The sequence below is a fragment of the Mus musculus genome, chromosome 13, assembly GCF_000001635.26.
Source record: "Mus musculus strain C57BL/6J chromosome 13, GRCm38.p6 C57BL/6J".
In the NCBI taxonomy this organism is placed as follows: Eukaryota; Metazoa; Chordata; class Mammalia; order Rodentia; family Muridae; genus Mus; species Mus musculus.
The window spans coordinates 36,206,491-36,229,826 of NC_000079.6; the positions used below are offsets into that span (position 1 = coordinate 36,206,491).

At 39.7% G+C, this 23,336-nt stretch overlaps 1 protein-coding gene and 1 long non-coding RNA gene across 12 annotated transcripts in view; both read left to right on the plus strand.

Moving 5' to 3' along the window:
- Fars2 (phenylalanine-tRNA synthetase 2 (mitochondrial)) overlaps nt 1-23,336 on the plus strand; it is a 420,168-nt gene that overhangs the window by 89,063 nt on the left and 307,769 nt on the right. For 3 of the 11 annotated variants that reach the window (XM_030247405.1, XM_030247404.1, XM_030247406.1), the window contains one exon: nt 1,137-1,256. The exons of the other annotated variants lie outside the window; for them this stretch is intronic. The gene's annotated coding sequence lies outside the window, so the exon portion shown is untranslated. The remainder of the gene's footprint in view (nt 1-1,136; nt 1,257-23,336) is intronic. 11 annotated transcript variants of the gene reach the window in all.
- On the plus strand, nt 1,263-21,532 carry Gm40912. Its single transcript, XR_873236.2, has 2 exons — nt 1,263-11,107; nt 11,189-21,532. It is a non-coding gene; the product is annotated as a predicted gene, 40912 (long non-coding RNA).

The following is a 23,336-nucleotide window of genomic DNA, read 5'->3' on the forward strand; positions in this document are numbered from 1 at the left end:
AGAGGCAGAGGCAGAGGAGGCAGAGGAGGCAGAGGAGGCAGAGAGGCAGAGGCAGGAATGAGGCTGCAAGATCAGGGCTACCCTGGGCATTGTAGTGAGACCCTGTCTTAAAATAAAAAAAGAAAGAAAAAAAATTAAAATTGTAGCAATACTTTTCCTTCTTCCTGATATGTTAGAGACAGTTTCCATCTTTTTGGAAGAATTTTAGTAAGTTCAAGTATCTCTTGTATGTAGTAACTCCTTCCAAACATTGTTCAATGGAAAGGAGAGTTACTATGGTTACAAAGCCCCAAACTGCAAACACAGCACAATGGCCCCTTAATGTGAAGATAAAAGCATAGGCTCCTTAGACTAAGATAAATACTGTTTATTCTAGTAAATAAGTGATTTAGCAGGAAACAGCTGAAGGGTTCTACCCTCTCCTTTTCCTTCTATCTGCTTGAGAATAATGTTACCCTTTACATCTCTGACATTGCTACATAGGTCAGCCTTTCTCAAAACTGGTCCAGAGCTGCATCTGGGGAGGACAGTTGGACATTCCTAGTACTTGCTTCTTATGTTCGAAAGTAGATGTTAGAGAGGATATAGAAATGGGGAACTGAACGGAACTGAAAGAGGCAGTCAGATTCTGGAATATGACAACATTATAGAATGCCACTTCCAATTCAGCTCTGAGAGGAGCAGTGGTAGCAGCTATGTTGTATATCTAGGGTATGACATGCACAGGGCTTAAACAATGAAGAACACACTAATGTGTGAGCCTGCATGTCATGGTAGAGGAGATGCAGCGAAGGTTGAGAGAATCACAGTGACATTTTAATGAGAGAAGTTGAGGTTGCAATAGGAAGTTAGCAATAAAAAGTACACATGGAAGTAATCCTTCATTTGTTCATATTTTTTGTAATGCACTTCAGCTTTCTAGGCACCATGCGTAGCTCATCCAGTCTGATACTGTGACTGCTTTCTAAGTCATTGTTTAATAAATTATGCACCTACAGATATATGCAACTGCCTTCCTTTCATGTTGCAAGGTGATTCCATTTCAATACTTCATTTATTCTTCTTAATAAAAACTTATGAAATAGGTTATCTCACTTCAGCACAGAGACTCTGGAAAGGCCTTTCTGCTCTCTCAGGATTGCACCGCCAGTCAGAGGTAGAACTCAGCTGGAAGACAGGTTTCCTCAGTCCAGAGCTTCACCTACTATGTTCTGCTGATGTCTGTGCTTGTCAGTGCCTCTCGTTTATGATTCAAGGTAAGTTTGACACAGCAGTCATGAACACTGCAGAGGGTCATTTCTGAATTCTTGTCTTCTGTTGAAGTCTTGATTCTAAATCTTCTCTACTCTTAATAACAAAGAGTTATTTCTTGTTTTTGTTTATTTTTCTACGAATAAGACTTTAAAATTTTTCTTTTAAGATATGTGTACATATGTGCTTAAAACAGTCGTTTCATTTTTTGCTATTTAATAATGTTTGTATTCATTATTACATGTGCAAGACAGTTTATGAGAATCCTAGAGTAAAAGAAACACTGATGCTGAGTATGGTGTGTGTGCCAGCAATCCCAGTACTTAGGAGGAAGAGGCATAGGAGTTCAGGTTTGAGGTTAGTCTAGGCTACATAGTGAGGCCCTGTCTCAAGAAGAGAATGCAGAGAGAGAAATATCGATCATAACAGAAATGAGTAAAGGACAACTGTGTCTTACTGAGCACTGACTGAGTAAAAGTGTGAGTGACAGTAACCTCTGCAACCCTTTCCGCGGAGTAATTAGCAGCAAGCCTGCTGAAGCTCTGGTTCAGAGAAGGCCGGAAAGAAACACTGGGTAGCTTACTCTGTGTTGAAGCAAACTTGGGGATTTCACCTATGCCTTCAGAATGAATGGAGGAAGAAAAGAATAATACAGAAAAAGGAGTAATGTATAAAAATATTTAAGTTCAAAGACATCAGGATGAAAAGAAAACAAGTCCAAATTATGACATTAGCATCCGTTCTCGTGTATGAGTTTCCACACTCTAGAGTGGTGTGAAGGACTGTAAAGATTGTTCAGCGAATGCTTCAGCAAGGTGTCAGATGCACCAGTATTAACATTAGAAGCAGAATTTAAAGGAAAAAAGAAAGATAAATGTGCATAAGCCCCAAATAGATAACCTAAGAAGCCTTCTGAATTATGAACTTTCATCTGCCCACTGTTATAATGTTGATATATAAAGCAACATTGGTGACTTAAAGGTTAAGTTTGACAAATTCATGATCATGGTCAAAGATGCTAAACGATAATGTCAGAGACATGCAAATTATTTAGACAAAATGGGAAACGGTATAGAAGTCAGAAAATCGATAAACAAGCTTGATTTACATTTAAGTATTCTCTGTGATATTTGCATTTACATGATGTATACAAATTAATGAATTCAGTATTCATTTTAAGATGCTAGAACATGCCAAGTTGTTCTAAACAAAATGATGGAAGGGAGATGGATATACAATTCTGGGTATCAAGTCTTTGCAGAAGAACTGAGTCACTAGAACAGCAAAATGACTCCCCTTTGCCTTAGCAGCCTGCTCTAGCAGGAGAGCTGGCCCTGCCCCTCAGCGGCTGCAGCATTGAGGAGAGCTGCTCTGCACCTGGCCTGGGCAGCACAGTAGAGCCGATGTTGGTAGCAGGGGCACAGATGAGCTGGTCCTACCACTTGTCTGCTATGGGCTGGCATCAATGAGGGAGAGATGCTCTTGCTGCCTCTCCTTTTACTATCTGCAGCAGGCAGGAGAGCTGACCTAGAAGGTCATGAGAGCTGGAGAGCTGCCCTACCCCTCAGCAGCTCTAGTACTCAGTTGGAAGTGGGCCCTGCATCTCACCTGGGCAGCACAGTAGAGCTGGCCCTGATGTGGAAGGTGCAGGTGAACTGGCCCCAAGGGTATGAGAGTGGGAGAGCTGGCCCCTCCTCTTGCTGGCAGCAGCATCAGAGGAGCTAGCCTGGGGAGTGCTGGAGAACTAGCCTTGGTGGTGTGTACATAGGAGAGCTGGTAGGCTGAATAATTCAGCTACCATCCAAGCCCAGATCAAGTGCTTTAAGCTAGTCCACCACAACATCTATCTTATCTATGACCTGCTGGAGCAGGTAAAAGGGCTAGTAATGCAGGTCCAAAACTGTAGGATCTCAATGACACAGAACAACAACAGGCTTTCTGAGAGGAGTCCCAGTGAGGGTCCAGCATTGATAGTGGAGCAGAAAGAAGACCATGTCCTGGAAACAGACCAATTACTTATTGCAGTGAACATTTGCAAATAGAACTATGTGGACAAAAGGGTATTCTGTCTGACACACAGTGACATGCTATAGCTTCTTCCACACTTTTTTTTTTTCCTATCAAATTTTCTTTTGGAGGGGAGCTTACAAGGACAGAGAATGGATACTAAGGGACAAGATGAATGTAATTGGGGTACATGATGTCAAATTCACAAAGAATCAATAAAAGTTAAAAATAAATAAATATATAAACCCAAAAGGTAAACCCCAAACAATCCAGCCATAACTAGGTGACAGGGCTCCCTTAAGAGCATCCCTGTGTAGGAACCTACTCCTGACACCTTGAAGTTCAATCCCCAGGACCTGTCACACTAGCTGTGATGGTTTGTATTTTCTTGGTCCAGGTAGCTCAGGGCTTCCAGAGTCTTTAAGGTGCTTGGAAATGTGAATACTAACGAAACACCTGAAAAGAATGTGTTTCTTTTTTTTTATTCTTAAAATGTGATGGGAAAATAAACTTTTTAAAGTCTTTGTTTTAGAAATACATATTGAAGTACCAGCATGATAAATACAGGACTTGGGATTGTGTTCATAATAATAGTTGCTTTGGCATTTTTATGGTGGGTGTAAGGTGGTGGGCTTTGAATTATAATTGGGTATTGTGTGCATGCAGTCATCTTTTTTTGTGTTTACATGTTTTTGAGATTCATCGACTACAAAACTAAAACACAGCAAACATTGAGACCAGTCAGTCAAGGACATTGGTTCAGCATATTCTGTCATGTGGCTCCTGCTCTCATGAGACAGAAGCTGCCAATTCCTTTTAAAAGGCAGGATACATTAAAGAAAAGAGTATAAATGGCGCACAATAGAAATCTGAAAGGCATCAAATCTGGAATTGAGAGCTTCTCCATTTTTCATGTGATTTAGCACATAAGTTCTTACCTAATTGTAAAAGACTTGTGTAGTTTGTTTCATAGAAGAGAAACCTTGACATTCATCAGACTCATTTTATGAAGTTATACCTGTTTATATTCGTGCTAAATAAAAAAGGAAACTTTGAACATTTCACCTCCTTGGGTATCAGTTCTTCTGTTTTAATGAATAGGCAAATATTTATTAAATGAAACATTTATAAGTTTAATTCAATATTGTATCCCATTCCATTAACTCATAAAAAGAGAACAAAGCATGTGACTATCTCAATAGATGTAGAAAATAATTTGAAATTTAATTATTTGATAGCATTAAAAATACATTTAATGACATTAATGACACATGGTAAAAACTTTAGCAAACTAAGAATAGAAAGGAACTTCCTGAACTTTGCAAATGATGTCTGTCAGGCACTTGCAGCATCTGTTATGACTAATGATGAATCATTATCTATCTAAATCCGCCACCATTGCCAGTCACCTGCTCCTCTGCTTCTGCTCATTAGTGAAGTAGAAATTTTCCCCTCATAGGGTAAAACAGAGGACCTTAAGCCCTGGTTCAATCCTTAGCACCACCAAGAACAGAAAGAAAGAGAGCCTGAAGGCTGGAGAGGTGGCTCAGTGGTTAAGAGTGGGAACTGTTCGTGCAGAGGATCTGTGTTCAGTTCATATCGTCCATGTCAGACAACTTACCATGCCCTGTAACTCCACCTCCACGGCGATCCAATGCTTCTAGCTTATTTCAGCATTCGTACTTACATTCATATACCCATACACAGATCCACCTATCCAAATAATAAACGCAAATCAATTTTAAAAATCTTAGAAGGATACAAACACTAGATAACAGAAACTAAAGCTATTTTCTTTGCATATGACAAAATTATACACATCAAAAATTTAATAGAATATCCAGACTTATTTGGAGTAGAAAGAGAATTCATTCAGCAAGGGTATTAAGTGCAAGGAAAATGTGGAAACATTACATTTCTTCTCATAAGCAGTAACCAAATAGCAAACCATAAGGATTCCATGCACAGTACCAGTTAGAACCTTGAAGTCCTCCATATAAATTCTGTATAAGCTACACAAGATAGTTATGGATAAAGTGATTAAAGGCCATTCAGGATATGATAAAAGGAGAAAAGATGGACGTGCTATATGTATGTATTTTTAGAAGTAAGAAAACAGTGTCATCATAATGGTGATTTACATCTGACAGTGTCTCCTGGTATTGGAAAACTTGAATGACTGGTCATAAAACTCATGTTCCAGAGTTACGTATAAAGGACTTGCCTTACTAGATGTTAAGACATACAATTTATGGTTGTAAAGATGATTTTAGCAGTGGCAGAAAGTTAGTAAAATGCAGAATTTTGAAATAATTGTGCTTGCATATATAAATCTACCAAATAGGAATGGAATTGCAGAAGCAGGAAGATAATAAATTCTCTCTTAATTGTTCTGAGACAGTTATCTGTGAGACAATTCCTCAGTCCCTCAGTGGATGCATAATTCATTCCTGGATGACTTAATCCTTTGTGAAATGAAAGTCTTTAAAAACTGTGGAAGAAAATCTAGGAGGTCATTCCTCCCTTGGTGCAATATAATAGCTGAATTGTGAGATTCTTTGAGGAAAAAAGAGGAAATTTGAGGAAATTCTTTGATTACAGCTGGTGATAAAAAGTGTGTGTGATTGAAGCTTTTGATAAAAGCCTTCATATGTTGCCATTTAAGGACATACTAGATTGAAGAGAGACAAAGATAAGGCCTGTTTGGGTGAAATTCTTGCATTTATTAAAACACCAATGGTCTTGACCACAGTAAAGCGTTTCAGCAGTGGGAAATGCGCACACACCCCTAGTGCACGTGACTGCGGGCCTTGGGTCTGTAAGTCTGAAAGTAAAAACCTGCACTGAGCTCCTACCCTCAAGCTCACATTCTTGAGGGAGTCTCATCTACCAGGAAGTAGACACTAAATCTTTTTATTTTAATAAAAGTATTAGAATTGGTTGAAATATAGAACAATCCCAATTTCTACCAAGAACAGTAGCAGTAAATTAAATTGACTTTAATGTATTTTTTGGTTGTCTGCAAGATCATAGAACTGTAGAAATAAACACAACTCTGTAAGTGTAGTGAACAGGAGACGCAATATTGAGTTGGAAGTAAAAGTAAGTTTCAGACGTCTCAGCAGTGTGATTCCATTTGTGTAAATTTGAAAAAGTGAGTATGCTTATCCAGTATATTCTACAAGGGGCCAGGTATATATCGAGAAGTTGCAAAGCAAAATGAGAGAATAGTAAACAACAAAAAAATATTTTTGATCTGAAGAATGAACCAATACTATCCACCTTTGGTGCAAGGGCTTTCCAAAGTTCCTAGGGTTAATGTTCTTTCTAAAAGTGAGTGTGAATGGTAAGCACACACACAAGGGCTTTCCTTCTTTAAACATGATGCATCTACATACTTTGAAGTTTACTATGCTTTAAAAAGTCAAAGTAAAGGGTGGATATCATCAAGACCTTTTGATAGAAGAGCATCATACATGATTGACCAGTGAGCACGGATCGGCTTCATTAGGAAATGTGCATGTAGAAAAGCAGGTCGGCACATTTAATGATCCCGGAGATTGCCAGTGTTGAGTGACATCGGAAGAGTCTCAGCATTTTAGAAGCAAGTGCGGTTCCCACCACTCCACAGAGCAGTTTGGTCATTTTCTATGAAAATAACAATTTTATGTTTTGTTTGACCTTTTTTTTGTTAAAAGTTAAAGACTCAAATTTCCAACAAGAGGGGAAGTCATAAACAAAATGGGCCTTATTTGTAAAATAAACTGGGTGCGTATTTCCTCGGTGGTGAGGCTTTAATACTGATGTTGTCTTGAAGGATTCCAGTAACTGGAGCTGTACTAAACTGCTATCTGTTTTATAGCTATTCATAATATGCCCAGCAGTTCATGCTGTTACAACTTTTGTATTCTTTGCCTTATCCTATACAGACACAAATTTCAAATTAAATAATTAGGTGATGAAAGTGTGAAAAAAAATCCGTGGACACACTAAACACAAAATGAGAGTCAGGGCAGTGACAGCCACTGAGGAGGAAAGGGGGAATGGAAGAGATAAGTGTTACAGTGTTTGCACACTGGGCAGAATATTATGATTTCTAGGATATTAGGAGAATTTAGAGATGAAAAAAAAAGCAAGACAACAACAAAAGACTGTGTGAACCACTATTCTGTATATTTAAAACTATTTTGTAAAAAATGGCAAATTTTGTATATTAGACAGACCCACTGGAGAGCCTGTCATATAAATATGTGTCAATGTAGTTTGGTTATAAATATTAGTAAAAAATGCATACATTGAACAGTGCTCAAAACTCTCCTGTTTCCAAGGGGGGTTGAAGGTGCTCTACGGAGCCAGGGTTATCTGTTGCCTGCACTGATGGTCTATGGTGAGGAGCTGTGGAGGAGACTGACATCCTACAGTGTGTGTGTGTGTGTGTGTGTGTCACTTAGTGCCCAGTCTGCATTTCCTGTGTATGTCTGCATCCCCTGCATTGTCGGAGGCAGGCGTATGCAGGTTTTTGTCCATGCATGCACACATGTAGTCATCATATGCAAATTTTATCCCTTTTGATGAGACATTCCACTCTGACTCAGTTAGTTTAAAAAACCACATTCAGTGCACAGTTTACAATTACTGTACGCAATAATGTGTGCATCTGTTTTATTTCTCATCTTCCTGGTTAGTCCAAGGCAGCATTGGTCTTTGAGGATGCTGAAACCACAACAGCAGTGTGGCAAGTTTGATAAAATTAGTTGTCTTTGATACTGTCTTGAGGGTTGGGTTACTTCTTTTATGAAATGTTAGAAATAGGATTTTAAATCCATGCCTTCACCTGACAGATAAAGTGTTGTTTATTTATCAAGATTTGCTTACCTCTGTGCTTAGAATGTTTTTGAAATTTTTCTTTACTGTAAAGTATAAATCTTCAGGTCTTAATAGATAAAGATTCAATTTAGGAACAAGCAATAAACACTTTAACATAAGTATATAACTCATGAATATTGATGTAAAAACAAATTTTCCCATAGAAGGGATATGTGAAGGTATAGTAAGAAAGATTTGATGTAATTTTGATCAGAGCACATTTATTGAAGTGGCAATCAGTATGTCTGTGTTCAAGTTCATGTACCGCGTCCACCTTTTATAAAGTGATCATGGTCATTAACCATTTCTATAGGTCAGTGTAGAGGGTGTTCTTTCTTCGGCTGGATCCCTTCCTTGGCTGTCATGTTTTCAAATGGAGTGGGTACCATTCATTTGAAGCATATTGGAGTGCATATCCTTTATATAAACAGTTCTCTGGTTCCTTGTAGGAAGTCACTGCCAGTCATTATTAGAGAGTTTTTCTTTTCTACCTTTGGTAACTTGCCTTCTTCCAGATGGTTCATTAGAACCCTCCTATTGGGCTTCTCTCTCTGAGCTTCCCCACTGCAGCACTTTCTGTGAGACAAAGGTACTCTCTTTATTTCTGCTTTCAGCCCCAAATCACTTTCTGTCTTTCAGTGAATGATGGTTATTTATTCTCTACTGTGTGGTTATTGGGTTTCCTTAATAGCCTCATGTGGAGGAGTTTTATTGAGGGCATTTTAATTTCGCCTTGATAGATTACAGTGGCCACATTTCTCTAATCTCTTATTTAAAAATCTTTTAGGCAGGACTCTTGTCAAAGACACACTTACTAAAACCAGCTTGTCTTTAATTTTTCATCTGTTTACCCAGATGTGTACTTAGGTTTTTCTCTGAAAGTGAAATTACTGGTCACAGGAATCCATAGCTCATGTAATTTGGGTAATACCCCTCTATTGGAAGATACAGAAGGATTTGGAGGCATATTTGATTTGACCAGTCTTTTTCTTTGGCATAGGGATTTTTCAGATAATGCAGTTTTGATTGCAGCAAGAGAAACTTGGTAGCCCCATAGCCTGAGACTCATGCAGCCTTTTATATATAAACTCATGTAGCTCACTGTTGCATTGTGCAACTTACTATCTTGAAAAATCCCTTTGTTTATCCCTGGTGTCCACCCAGATTAGTAGGTTTCTTGAGGGTGCCAGACTATCTTCTTTGTGACCCTTCTGCTGACTAGAATCCTGAACAGAGAGGCAGTTAGTACCTGTTGCTTTTGGGTGTCTCCTTCACTCAAGACTGCCAAATTGAACTGCAAAAGATAGCTACCACATTTAAATACATGGTGATACATGTGTCTGTTTTTCCAGCCAGACATTCTTAGAGCTATTTCTCCTTCCAGAGGAGCAAGGGTAGCAGGGCCCAACCATGAGAAAGAAATCATACCACAAATCACGTAACAGATTAATCAGGGAAGGGATACAATTGAGGATTTGATGAAAATATCCCTTCTAGCAAAGGCTGTTTAAGGGAGCATTGCCTGCAAAAATACTGTTATGCAAATGAATAGAGAGGGACTGAAGGAAGGTCCCAGGGGACTTCCACAAGAAACCCCTGCAGAATCAGCTAACCTGGCCTTACAGGGTCCCACGGAGACCGAAATGACAACCAGGGAGCCTGCCTGGGACTGCACTAGACTGCATAAGTTTTACAGTTGTGTAGCCTTGTCTTTCTGTGGAACTTCAAACAGTGGGAATAGGGCCATTCTCTAACTCTTTTGCCTGCTTTTGGGACTCTTTTCCTCCTAGTGGGTTGTCCCGTCCAGCGTTAATAGGAGGAGAAATGCCTAGTCTTACTGAAATTTGATATACCATGTTTGGATGATGTCGATGGGAGGACTGCCTTTTTCTGAAGAGAAAGAGGAGGAGTGGATGTAAGGCTGGCAGAGAGGAGGAGGAGGGAGGAGGAGGAGGGAGGAGAAGGAGGGAAGAAAAAATTCTTTCCTTTGTGATGTCTCTCCGGCAGTTTCTGCTGACCACCTCACTTATTGTCAGTTGGCAGAAAGAAAATGTTTCAAGGGCCCACAGACTGTCTCCGAGCAGACAAAGAAGGATTACTGATGTTGAAGGCGCAATACAGCAATAACTGGCAAAGTGGGTGTGCTCCCTTCCATAATGTTTAGACACGTTTTGGGACACAGGATGTTATTCATCCAATAAATGGGTTGATATGGAAAAGTCATACCTAGAGACACAAAGGAATTTGTTGTGAATACTGACTTAAAGTTCCTGCATGTAATTAGTGTGTGGGCTTCCTCAATACCACTTCTTAGTAAGTGGAATGACAGTAGACCAGAGGATGCATTGTTCCACTTCACTGGGTTTTTCGACATAGAATATACTGCTTTGGCAGTAGCGCTACAAATGATTATTGAACTCTGGTGCCCAAAATATCGCTTTAAAATCAGATAGTTAGATATTGATTTTGTCATATGTTCATACAGACTATATGATTTATCAAGCAGTCTACAACAAATTCATCCACAGTGAATCATCTTTACTAATGCTGATTTATTATTGAAAGGCTCCATCAGTGATTGGAATGTACAGCTGACACAGAGCACCATCAATGATCTGCTGCTATTTTCTTTCAGAAGGATTGTGGGGATTCCAGCTTTCCAGATGTTTCTAAAAGTTTGGAAATTTGTCAGTGTTAGTCATGGTTAATAGTAGTGTTCTCTCGAGCCGCAGAACCCATAGGAACCCAGCTGTCATTCTTCAGGGTCCCTTCCTCTAGTCCTCTTTTGTTTTGTTTGTATAATCTTTGTTTTATTGAATATGTTCTGATTACACTTCCCTCTCCCAACTTCTCCCAGGTCTTTACCAATTCCCCACCCACCCAAATCTACACCCTATCTTTCTTTCATTAGAATGCAAATATGGATCAAAAAATATAAATAAGATAAAATAAAAACAAAGCAGACTGAGACAAAGCAAACAGGGTTTGGACATGCCTGGATTCCACTCTTGCTCTAGGCCTGCTCTGCATGGCTCCAGCACCCCACAGCTCCATGGTCCCACAGGTTTGGACATGCCTGGATTCCACTCTTGCTCTAGGCCTGCTCTGCATGGCTCCAGCGCCCCACAGCTCCATGGTCCCACAGGTTTGGACATGCCTGGACCCCACTCTTGCTCTAGGCCTGCTCTGCATGGCTCCAGCACCCCACAGCTCCATGGTCCCACAGATGACTTTGGCTCATTTGATTAACTACTCTAAACTTCAGTTTCCTTCAGATGAGGATAATAACCAGAGGTGGAGACAGTGTCTGGAAGGCTAGCTGATGGCTGGAAGGAACTTAATACATGGTTGTGACCCTTATCCTTCCCCTCACCTTAACAGTTAGTGTTTGCTTTTTCTGTGCTGATCATGCATAGAGCTGCCTGAATATTGTCAATGTTCCTCAGGTATCTGGTCCTTCTTATTTCTGATGTTTTTGTTATTCTAAAATAGTCATTTGTATATTTTTTATTCCTGATAAGTCCTGTGGTTCAGGAACTCCTGGTGGTCCTGCACTGACCAATCATCGAGGATAGCCTTAGACCATGCCAAGGGAACAGCATGGAGTAATGTTTGATGACCCTGCCTCGCTGAGAATTTTTGTTGACACTGGCATGTCAAGAACATATCTTTGATTTACTTAGCCAGGTATCTGACTATTTAAATTGAATTTTATATTATACATGGTGGGAGATTTGGGCAGATCATGTGGGTTTGGAAATGAGTGTCATTTTCAATGAAGGATAATTACTCTCTGAAGAAGCTGAGGCTGAACCTAGAAGAGTGTGTCCAGTGGAAGGCGGGTACCTCATCTGGAACAGTGCCCCGACAAGCACTGTTTGCTTCAGCTGTGTGGCAGTCATTGTTTCTCAGCTACAGTGTCTTAATATTCAGCCTATTTCAGATCTCTTCCCCTTACCCCACTGGCACAAAGTCTTATTACAGGGTGAGGAAATAAGATAGCAGCAGGGAAAGAAGGAAGTCTCTTTTGTAATACACGGTTTCAGTGAATTCTCTCCCCTGTGCTGATCGCTGTAATTTGATTAATTGGCATGTGGTGCATTACAGAAAATCCAAGGAAAGACAAAGCTGGTTCGATATCAATTAACTGAAGCAAGAATGGACTTCCCACAGAGACCCAAGGACAGAGCAGTGTTTAACTGGCCCTTTCAAACACAAGTCTTCCCCAATGAGAAGCAGACGATCCCAGTTATTTAAAGAAATTAAAAACTGTGCAAATTAGCAGCTCGAATCCACTTAGATGAGTCTGCTATCTCTTTAATATAAGAGTCCCAATCCTTTCTCCAAAGTGACTTGAATACTTAATATTTGCTGAAATGCTTTGGTTGGATTTACTAATATAATTGAATTTTCTTGCTGCATTCATGGGCTGTGCAGGTCTGGGAGCTCTGGGGGTGAGACAAATGCATCCACGTGCATGTGGGTCTGCTTTGAGGGGATTCTTACCCATTTCCTTCTGGTCCAAGGATCAATAGTGGGGAGTTAAGTTATTCTTTATATGAGTTAAGTTAACTGGAGTTAAGTTATTCTTTATATGACTGTCCTGTCTACTTATTTATCTATAATAGGCTTTGTTGAGGTGACATATATGAACTGAGATCTTGACCTTGTTCATAGCCTTATGAATGATAAACAGCTATCGGCTGTATATCATGCAATTAGCATGGTGACAAAGATGAACCACACTTGGAAATGAGAAATCACTTCTGATATGGGGGAAAAATAAAGGTTTTTTTGAAGAATATTAAACAAAATATTATGGCTGCAGAAAAGAAGTCTTATATTTCAGATATTAAGAGTAACATTTGACAGCATTAAAATATGACAATTGTGACACATCCCTAGAGCATATATCATGTGTGCCTGGCACATGGAGAGGTGCTAGTGATGAAGGTAAAGGGGGAGGCATGAGCAATTTCATGAAAGAGTTCCTGTGTAACTTTCCAGACATCTGAATTTCTGGTTACAAAGGGAATGTAGAGCTCTTCTAGAATGTTGAAGACTGAGAATGATGCAATCGATTGGACACTTGAGTAGTAAGCCGAGTACAGCACTCCCATGTACAGGGACGCTAAAAAGACATTAGGAAATGGTTGCATCCCGAGTGACTGGTAGAGTGCGAGCCTGGCCAAGGAGCTGGCAAGGGGGTAGGCACAAAGGCACTTGTAGGTGGAAGAATTGACTGGATTTCATTCAGTGGGCAGGGAGGGAAAGTAAGAGCCCTGGCATTGTTTTCTTGGTTCATTTTCAGAGTTAAGGATTACAAGAGAATTATGTTTTCTGATGGGAACAGGAAAAACAATTGAGCCTGGGTTATGTTTAGTTGGAGAATTTGTACATGCAGACACCTTGTATGCAGGTGTATTCTTGGGTCCCAGCACAGCTTTTAGGGGTAATGTGTTTTTGTTTTTGGACAAAATTCCTAAGAACGTGTGGCATTGAAAGTCAAAGGCTTTGCCTATAGTTGAAAGCTAGAGTTAGGAGGTGAATCCGTTCCTCTAGGGCATGGTATGCAGATGAAGGCGAAGGAGTATTGGAAGCTGAGAATGAGGCTTGTGGATTCCAAATGCACAGTGACAGCCACAGGAAAGGGAAGCTGTGTGGAAGGTGGCAAAGGAGTGAGCCCTTTCCCTGTACACACGTGACTAGGCAGCATGGTCTGGCCCAACAGCCAGTTTTAATTTGTTTGGCTCATTTGTTTAGAGGGAAGAATTAAACGTTTTCATTGAGATGGAAGAGCCAGAAGATGGATGACAGGCACAGGAGTGAGGCCATGTGCTCCAAGAAAGAACTTTAAGGAACAATGATGGGATAAAGGTATCCAGGAGGCAGGGGAGGGAGACGCTCTCGAGCCTGCCAGTGGAGGCTGTGATTTAAAGGAAGGGTGCCTTCTGTAAAGTCAAGGACAAGTGAAGGACTGAAGCCCATCTGCACCCGAGACAGGACTGGTGGTGGAAGGGGATGTAGGACTAGACACTGGGAGTCTATTGGATGACTTCTGTTCTCAAGGAAGAGAGAAAGACCAGTAATTTTTTTTTTCAAGAGAAGATTGAGGGTTGGTAATATTCTAAGGAGTGGAATGTGTTCAAGTGTAGAGTTTGTTAATTGGATAGAACAGTTAAAACTTTCAACTCTGAAACGTGCTTCTTGACTCAGCATGTGTTTGTTGATGGTGTAGTTCTAAATTAACCAAGTAACTAACAAGGATGGTGTAAAGCGTCTGCAGTGTTGAATGCATTGTGGTGATGGTCCTTGCTCTGGAGGTCTTGCTGGTGCTAAAGCTATTTGAAAATCATGGTTATGCATCTTCATTCACAGAAAGAGTTTGATGTGACTGTTGGGCATGTAGACTTCAGGTAAAGGAGTATATTGTCTCCATATTCATTACTGTAATAGCACTTTTATTATAGAATAGATTTAGGTTTGCAGAAACTCTGCCAATGCTAGAGAGATCTTCAGAATCCCAAAACCAGCTTTCCCTCTATTAAAAACAGTATATTAGCATGATATATTTGTCACAATTCAATAAGGTAGTAGTCAGGTTTTTATTACCATAACAAATTTCTAAAGTATATTAGTATTTGAAGAAAGGCTTATTTTAGTCTGTAGTCCCTTGGCTGTTGAATCTGGACTATGATGACACGGTACATCATGGTGGGAGCTTATAGTGCAGCAGGATGCTCACTTCATGGCATATGGGAAGCATAGAGAGACAGAGAGGTTGAGCGCTCACATTCTCCAAGAACACAGATTAACAACAGGGCTTCCTTTGCTACTTTTCAGGAGTGGCCACAGGCTGCATACCTGCTCTTCACAGACAAGATATTTTTGTTTTCTTTTTCTTTTTCTTTTCTTTATTTTAAATTTAAGACACTGTCTTGCTGTAGTTCCCAAGCAAGTGTCTGCCTGTTTGGCTCAGTTGAATCTTCTGCTTAAGCATTCATTGGCTATGATGACGGGAGTGTGCTACTGTGCCCATCCTGAACTCCTTTTTCTGCATTACTACCTGCATTCACTTTTGTTTCATTATTCCCAAGCCTTCTTGTTTTAGCTTCTTGGATTGCTGGCAGTGTAAGGAACAGGCGACTTCCAAATGCAGAGCTAAATCAGTGGCATGGGTTGTCTATCTCTCTGTTTCCTTGGGATTATCTTCTGAAGCACTGTTTCTTTCAGAAATTACCAACGGAGGGCAAAAAGTGCAGAAATAAAAAAATCAACTGGCATTATACTAAGCTTATGTGACCTTGGTGTCAGTTATATCTGGCTTTAATTTAAAAGGTATTATAAATACAATTTGCTAGATATTAATGTTTTGAAAGTAGAAATACATTATGGATGTATTTTTGATGACAAATTTTTCATCCTGGCCAGTGATGATGCTACTCACTACCCTCTACCTCTAGATGGCACTGGTCTCATGCTGGCCTACAATGTGTAAGCTACAGGATTTGGAATGAAAATATCTATGTGGCTGGCATTATGTGTATGTTCTGTTGTTGTCCACTCTCTACTTATTTCTCTCTTAGCAGAACACAGAACCTGGGAGCTCCAGTCATGTTAAATGAACGATATTCTGGATGAGTATTGGGAGATTTCTAAGGTGGATGGTGTTTGCATCCTGTAATCTGCATCAGACTCATTTTGGGCAAGCCATAATGGACTGTCTGCTCTCTTTAAGCCCTTTTTCACTTGTTGGTGGACAGTTGTTCAGAACAGTTCCTCTGTGTAGAACTCAGTTCTCTGACAACTGATTCCTTGGCCTAGGTTATTGTAAAATGTGAGAAGGAGGGTAAAAAAGAATCTGCTTATCATAGAGAAATATTTAGCTACTGTTTTATGTTTCATGGACCTGTTGGGATTTTACTCCCAAATACCTCAGTTATTATTGTCTGTCATACAGTCTCTCCTGGTTTTCTCAGATTGCCTAAGTCCTCTCATATTACTGAGAAAGTAACTATTTGTCTTGCTTGATTTGCCTGTGAATCTTTTACTCTGTGGCTCTTTTCTATTAGGTACTTTCTAAAGCAGTCATGTGATTAACTTAGACTTTAGATTAATTTAGGATGATCTGGAGAAATATGCCATGATATAGACAAAAGATGCTGCTAACTAGAATTGCATTTGTAGACTGTTATACAGTTTTTGAAGTCATTCTTGCCTCTTCTCCTTTCACTTCCCCACACCCTGTCCCCTTATTAAGTACTGACTGACAAAACCCAAGTTCATGGTTCTGCTCTCTGTTCTTTCATGCATTCAACTTCTGCACTTACCTGCTTTGCTTGGCTTCAGGTCACAGTCAGAGTTCCCAGTCACAATATGCATGATGCTCTGTTCCTTCCTCATGCCACTTTCCCTCACATTTGATACTATGCAGACCAAGAATACTTCATGCTTTGCCTGTAGTTCTGATCCTTCTAGCTCTATTACCTCAAACAGGGATTGCCTTAGAAGCTTCCATGTAGCCAAATTGCTGATATAATAGTGACTGCCAGTTTTACCAAAGGCTTGTAATTTTTAAATGCAGTTGAAATATTTTTAATTATTTTTTTTAATTAACTAATTTATTTTTTTTGCACTCCATGTGTTACAATGCAGAACTTTCGTACAGTTTAGAGATGTTGCTCTTGATTCACATTTTGTTTTCCAACCATAGTCGTGCTTCTGCTTCTGTCACAGTTTCTAGTCAAGCTCTTCCCTGGCTATTGTGTCTTCTCATTCCAAAATCATTGTTTGTTTGAAAGAGACTCTCCCTATGTAGCCCAGGCTACCTCAGTCTTATAATCCACCAGTTCCAGTCTCCTGATTGCTAGTTTAACACAATGCCTGCCGTTGTGTAGGCTATTTGTGAAGAGCTCACCAGAGCCTGTTTTCTCTGAGAGCCTGAGAAGACCGTCTTCTTTTTCCATCTTCTCCTACCCCACGATTCTGGCAGAAAAGTACGTTGTTTTTTGTTATCATCTTTGGGTTGATGCGCATTAGGTGTGTTGTGTAGATATGCTTGCAGAGTGCCCAAGAAGGGCTCTGACTTGTGAGTGTGTATCCACCTACACACCTTTTTTAGGGCTTGACTGACTATTTTCTTGGACACATCATCTTTCAGAGTTTCATACACTGTACAGAATGTCACAGACCTGTCAATTCCGTTTGAATGAATCTTCTGAACAGTTGACATATTTCAGAAGTGTTTCTAATTCCTTTCGATCTCTGTGTGTGATTTATTCAACTCTCAAATGTTTATTTTCTCATTTTCTTCTATTTTCCTTTCTGTCACTTTTCTTTCTTAGTTTAGGATGAAAGGGCTGAGATCACTGGAGTCAAACACAGAGGCCATAAAAGGGTTCCAGGATGTTCCAGTGCGATCCCGGAGGCTCTAGGTTGCTTGCACAAAGATGCTGTAGGGCACTGGCCTCTCATGTTGTACATTGCTTAAGAAGTTCACATGGTTTCCAACATAGGACATTTTCCTGTGAGTAGTGCTAGTGTAGAGTACGACTGTGTTCCGTTTGTGTGGGAAGCACTACTTGAATGGTCCCCAAACTGTCCACATTGGTGCAAGTTCACAAATGTTAGTCTACTCAAAAGGAAAGCTTAACTGGTTGTTGTTAAATTATGTCTGTGCTTACATGTGTGTATACATGCTTGCAGAGACTTAGGTCAGCCTATTTGGTGTTCTCCAGGAGCTGGTCACCCTATTTTAAGTCAGCATCCATTACTGCACTGGAATTCATCAGGCTGCCTAGCTAGAGAGTCCCAGGAATCTGCTTGTCTCCCCTTTCCTAGCACTGGTATTATAAGTGTACATCATTATATATGGATTTTTAAATGTTGTTTTGGGGCCTCATATTTGCAGTGTTCTCACTTTACTGGCCAGGCTATCTCTTGCTGGTCTGTGTACCAGATACTGTCTGCAGAGATCTGCTGGACTCTGACCTGGCTGGAGCAGTGGAAGCGTTGCACTCTGAAGGGGAGGGAGAGTTGATCTTCCAAGGCCTCAAGTCTAAATTGGAGGTCACAGAGCAGCAACCTTGAACTGCTTCCAGCTACTAAAGCTTCTGGAGAGAAGTTCTCAACGTGTTACAGCTCTACATGGCAGACTTTCTCAGGTCTTGATGAGATAACTCATGCTTTATTCATTGTGGCCAGGGTCTTATGTACATTTTGGGGTGGGTTGTGGGTCTACGAGCCTATGCTTTCTATTAGCTATGTCTGAGATGTTAGGGATGTTTCATCTGCATGTAGAGTTGCTTCGGGCACTGCCCCTATGTGACTGATTGTCACGATCCTCTCCATGGGGTGTTCTAGGGCAGGAACCTGGTTGGGAGTAGATGAAACACCTGCCTACAGTCCTCAGCTATGAGGACAGCAGGATTTCTGAATCCATTCAGCCTTACCAAGATTTTGTGTGGTATCACAGTTTCACTTGCCCCATAATTTCCCACCTCCAATTAATAATATTAATAATAATAATAATAATTTAGTGATCTTTATTCAAAAATGTCTTTTATTTGGAGTAAATACCATCATTTTATGCACAGTTTCTCAAGTAATGTGAGTATATGAGGCGTGGAAGCTTAGTTATGTTCATGCTTTATATTACGTTCTTTATTCTGTCTGTCTGGTCCTTTCTATATTGAAGCCAGAGTGAGGGAGCTGGGTCCCAAATTGGATCACAATTGTAGAGTTGGTTTGGATTCAGCCTCTATCTCTTGCTGTGCCATGGTGCACCTCACTTAACTTCTGAACTCCCTGATTTCTTACTGAAGAATCTGGGGTTAACAAGCGTTATAAGCATTAAATGAAAGCATGTAATAGGTAAGGCAATGACTTTGCAAGGTAGAAAATACCTGTTACCATGAGCTTATGATTCTATGAGCTGCAGCAGTGTCAAAAGGTCTGTCACAGAAACTCAGAGAAATAGGCAGCATGGGTAGACTATAGCACTCACAGTAAGGCTTGTGGTGCTTAAGGAGCACGTGGTCTCTGGATATTTCAGTGAGCAAAGAGAAAAGGAATTGTGCATTGAAACCATAGCCCAGACCCACACAACCACCTGTAATTCTACTTTCCTCTAATCCCTTTCCCTTTGCATAGTGAGAACTTTGCATGTTTGTATATTATTCTTTTGACTTCCTCTTCCTCCTTCTCTTCCTCCTCCTCCTCTTCTTTTTTTCCCTTGAAATGTATGCTTAACATCTAGGGCTCTTTGAAAAAAAATCATTTTTGCTTTCTAAAATTTAGATTTAATTGGCTTTTGTTGTCCACTTTCCTTATTAAACCGTATCTGAATTAGTTTCTTGCATCTCTTCTATTCTCATTTGAACTATTCCCCTGGCTTCTGCAGTCGGGATAGAATTTGTATTTAGGGTCATTTGGGTTTGTATCGGGCTGCGTAATAAAAATGTCAGAAATAAGTGAAGGCCTAGTGTGAAAAGAGGTGGCACTGCCTGTTTTGTGTGGTTGATGGAAAGCTAAGTGTCCATCAACATTGTGGATCTGTCTCTCCATCACAAGATTAAGGGAGAAAGTATCCCTTAAACATCTCGGGGATTGGGGTGAGATCATTCTTTTGGTCTGGGTTTGATTCTAGTTGTGTAAATGACCTTACCCTCTCTACATCAGCACCTCCTGGGTTCTTTTCCTTCTTTGAGCTGGGCATAGATGATCCTTACAATCTCTTCCTGCCCCCGTGTTATGTTCCATTAGAAATAATAGCTGGCTATGCATAGATACTCTTTGTTTTTTCTTGTGCCATATTGTACAGATGACCTCACCTGCCATTTTAAAATTCTTCTATTAATGATTTAAGAATTTCAAAAGGGAACCCTATTTTCCCTGTATAAATAGTATTTACATTTTCTTTATACACACTGATATTAATATGTAGTTATTAAATAAAATGTTCAGCTCTGTACTTCACTGAATTCCCTTGAATAATGGAAGTAGGCTTGCTTTAACTTTGCTGCTCCTTCCTTGCTTTCTGAGTGATTTTCTGCATGTTTGATGTATTTGCACAAACATTCCAGTGCTTCTGATTTGTTGAAAATGGTTTACTGCATTCCATAATTGAATTGATTAGGCCACAACTTGCCTTTCAGCGTTATCTGCTACCTCTGTAACTTGAAGAAGACACACACTTTTAGTTGGAGGTTTTATCTGTGTACAGAGGTGGCATGGGGGTAGAGTTAATGGTGACAGGCTGTGTGTGGTTCAGAGGAGGGTCATGTGCTTTAAAAGTGAGAGTACACTTTATTACTAATGTTCGATATACATTAGTCTTATCAGGCAAGTACTTTGAGTTTGGAGAAAGGCACACCAGGGGACCATGCACATTGCATTTAGTTTTCTTATGTAGTAGCTAAGAGCTGCTCCAGGCTCCTTTGTCATGGCTTCCATGGTGATCCTTTAGGAAAGGACAGAATGAACTATTCTTCTTACAGCATTGTGTGAAGCTTTCAGCTAAGTTTTAGCTTTAGCTATTATTATTTGAGATGCCATCCTTAGCTGTGGTTCAGGAAAACAAACAAACAAACAAACAAGCACAGAAAGAGCTACATTTGATTAAAATTGAAGGTGTTTACTTCTTACATGTTCAAATGTTTCTTTTCAGGTCTAATGCAGATTTAAGAGAATTTTCCATTTTTCTTTGCTAACAATGTAATGGCATTTGTGCCAAAGAGAGATCATAAACTTAAGAACATAGAGAAGCATAAGGTGATTAACACATTATAAAGTATATGTAGGCTGTGTGCTCTGTTGACAGCTTACAGAGTGGGAGAAGATCTTTGCCAGACAAGGTGTTAATATCTAGAATGTATAAAGAAAAAAATTAAATATCAAAAGAACAGAACTATCAGTCAAAATGGTGAATAAAATGAATAGACAGTTCTCCAGAGAAAAAACATAAATGGCTAATAAATATTTGTTTTAAGTGTTCAGTATCCTTAGCTGTCAACAAATCCAAGTTATAACCCTGAAAATACATCTTACTTCAGTCAGCATGGCCTCCACCAGGAAACAAAAGAGTAAGAAATGCTAGCTAGTATGGGGAAAAGAAAACCAACCCTCTGAATTGTGGTGGGACTGGGAGTTATTGTAGCCATGGTGGGGATCAGTGTGGATAGTTATCAAAAACCTAAAAGAAAAGCTATTATATGAGCCAGCTCCACCACCTCTGCTCAAACACCTAAGTGCTATGTGCATTCTACCTCAGAGATGTTTGCCCTCGTAGGTTCACGCTGTTCTACTCATAATAGCAAGACAATAGGACAGCCTAGCTGTGTGTCCATCAGCATGAGTGGATCATGTAAATACGCTACATATGCACAATGGGATTTTGTTTAAGTGTAAAGAAAAATGAAATTATGATATTTGTGGGATAGTAGATGAATGAATCTGCAAAATATTACATTAAGGAAGGTAACCCAGACTCAAAGAAATTCCACATGTTCTCATATGTGGATGGAGCCTGTCTTGAAATGTTTCCATACTTTTGTATATGTGAGTGTGTGTTGAGGTGTAGGTCATGTAAGCAGAAGGGGGCAGTGAATGATTCAGGGAAACAGAGATGTTGAGGGAAGGGACAGCCAAAGTAACTCAGGTGAATATGAGGCTACCGGATGTCAGCAGCTGTAAGAGGGAGAAGGGTAGGGGAGAAAGAAGAATTCACAGAAGCAAATTATACTTGAAAAAGTCATGAAAACTAAAACATTCTATACCTAGATTCTGGATTTTGACCAAGAGTCCCTTATGCTTTCACCTGTCTGCCACTGATGAATTGCTTACCGTCATATGAATTCTCCTCTTCATATTTCCCACGAGTTAGCTTGTTTGGGGAGTGGTTCCGTTCTTAGAAGCATCCAGCTCTATGCTTTTATACAAAACAGCAAAGCATTGTGTACTGTAACAGTAAGTGTTGACAAGTGTATTATTTGCAGTGCACAGTACTAATGAGTAAATACTCTTCTATGCCCCTCACTCTATATGCATGAGAGTTTGCCTGGAAAAATATATATATACACCATTTTTGTGTTTTATGCTTATGGAAATCAGAGGAATAGATTCCTTACTAATTGAGTTTTAGGTGGTATGTGAGCCATAGTATGGGTGTTGGAATCTAAACCCAGGTTCTCTAGGGAGAAAAATGGTTTACCCACTGAGCAATCTTTCCAGCCCCCACCATGTCCCTTTTTGTCCTTTAAATGACATTTGTATTCTCTCTAACTAACTTCAGATGTAATCTTGTTTATTAGGAAATGTACAAATTATATAAAAACACCAAAATAAGGGGAAATTATGAGTGATCCTACCATGTAGAGATGGTAGATACTCTACTGTTATGGTTTTCTTTTAAATCTTGAATTTTTAATGATTGTATTATGGCTCCCCCTCATCCTAGTAATGGAATAACATTATTTAATATAAAGTTTTCTATGAAGAGAAACTGATGTTGTTTGTCAATTTAATGCAGTTATTAAATTCTTCACCATTAAAGGAAAGTAGTATTCATGGTCCACAGTCTCTACAGAGCATTTCCCTTTTCAGAGCTTACAAATCACATTGGGAAGTTCTGTTTTTCTTTTCTTTTCTTTTTGGAAAAAACATAATTTAGCAATTAAAGGGCTATTAGTTTCTTTCATCTAGTTTCCTCAGGGGACATTCAGATAATGCTGAAGGTGCTGGAATTATTTAAAATACTTTTTTCTTTAGCTTTATCATGTGTGTGTGTGTGTGTGTGTGTGTGAGTGTATGTGTGTCTGTGTAGAACATGCACGCTTGGTGCCTATGGAGGCCAGAAGAGGTGTCACATCCTCTGGTACTGGAGTATAGCTGATTGTGAACCGCAGTGTGGCTGCTGGTCCCTAACCTTGTTTCTCTGGAAGAGCAGCCAATGCACTTAGCTGCTGAGCTGTCTCTCCAGCCCCTAGAACTATGTTTGGAGTTATCTTTAATTTCATCCTCAGGTGTTTAGATGATATTGCCAGTTCAGAGAGGCTTAGATTTTGAATATAGTAAAAATCATTTGGATAGAGGCTAGAGTTTTTAGTGATCAAACTGGATAACATTTCAAAGAACCAGGCTGGTCATGGTGTTTAATACCTAGAACTTGACAGTGAGAATTATTAGAATTGTCCAGCTTTGAGACAACCCTGGGC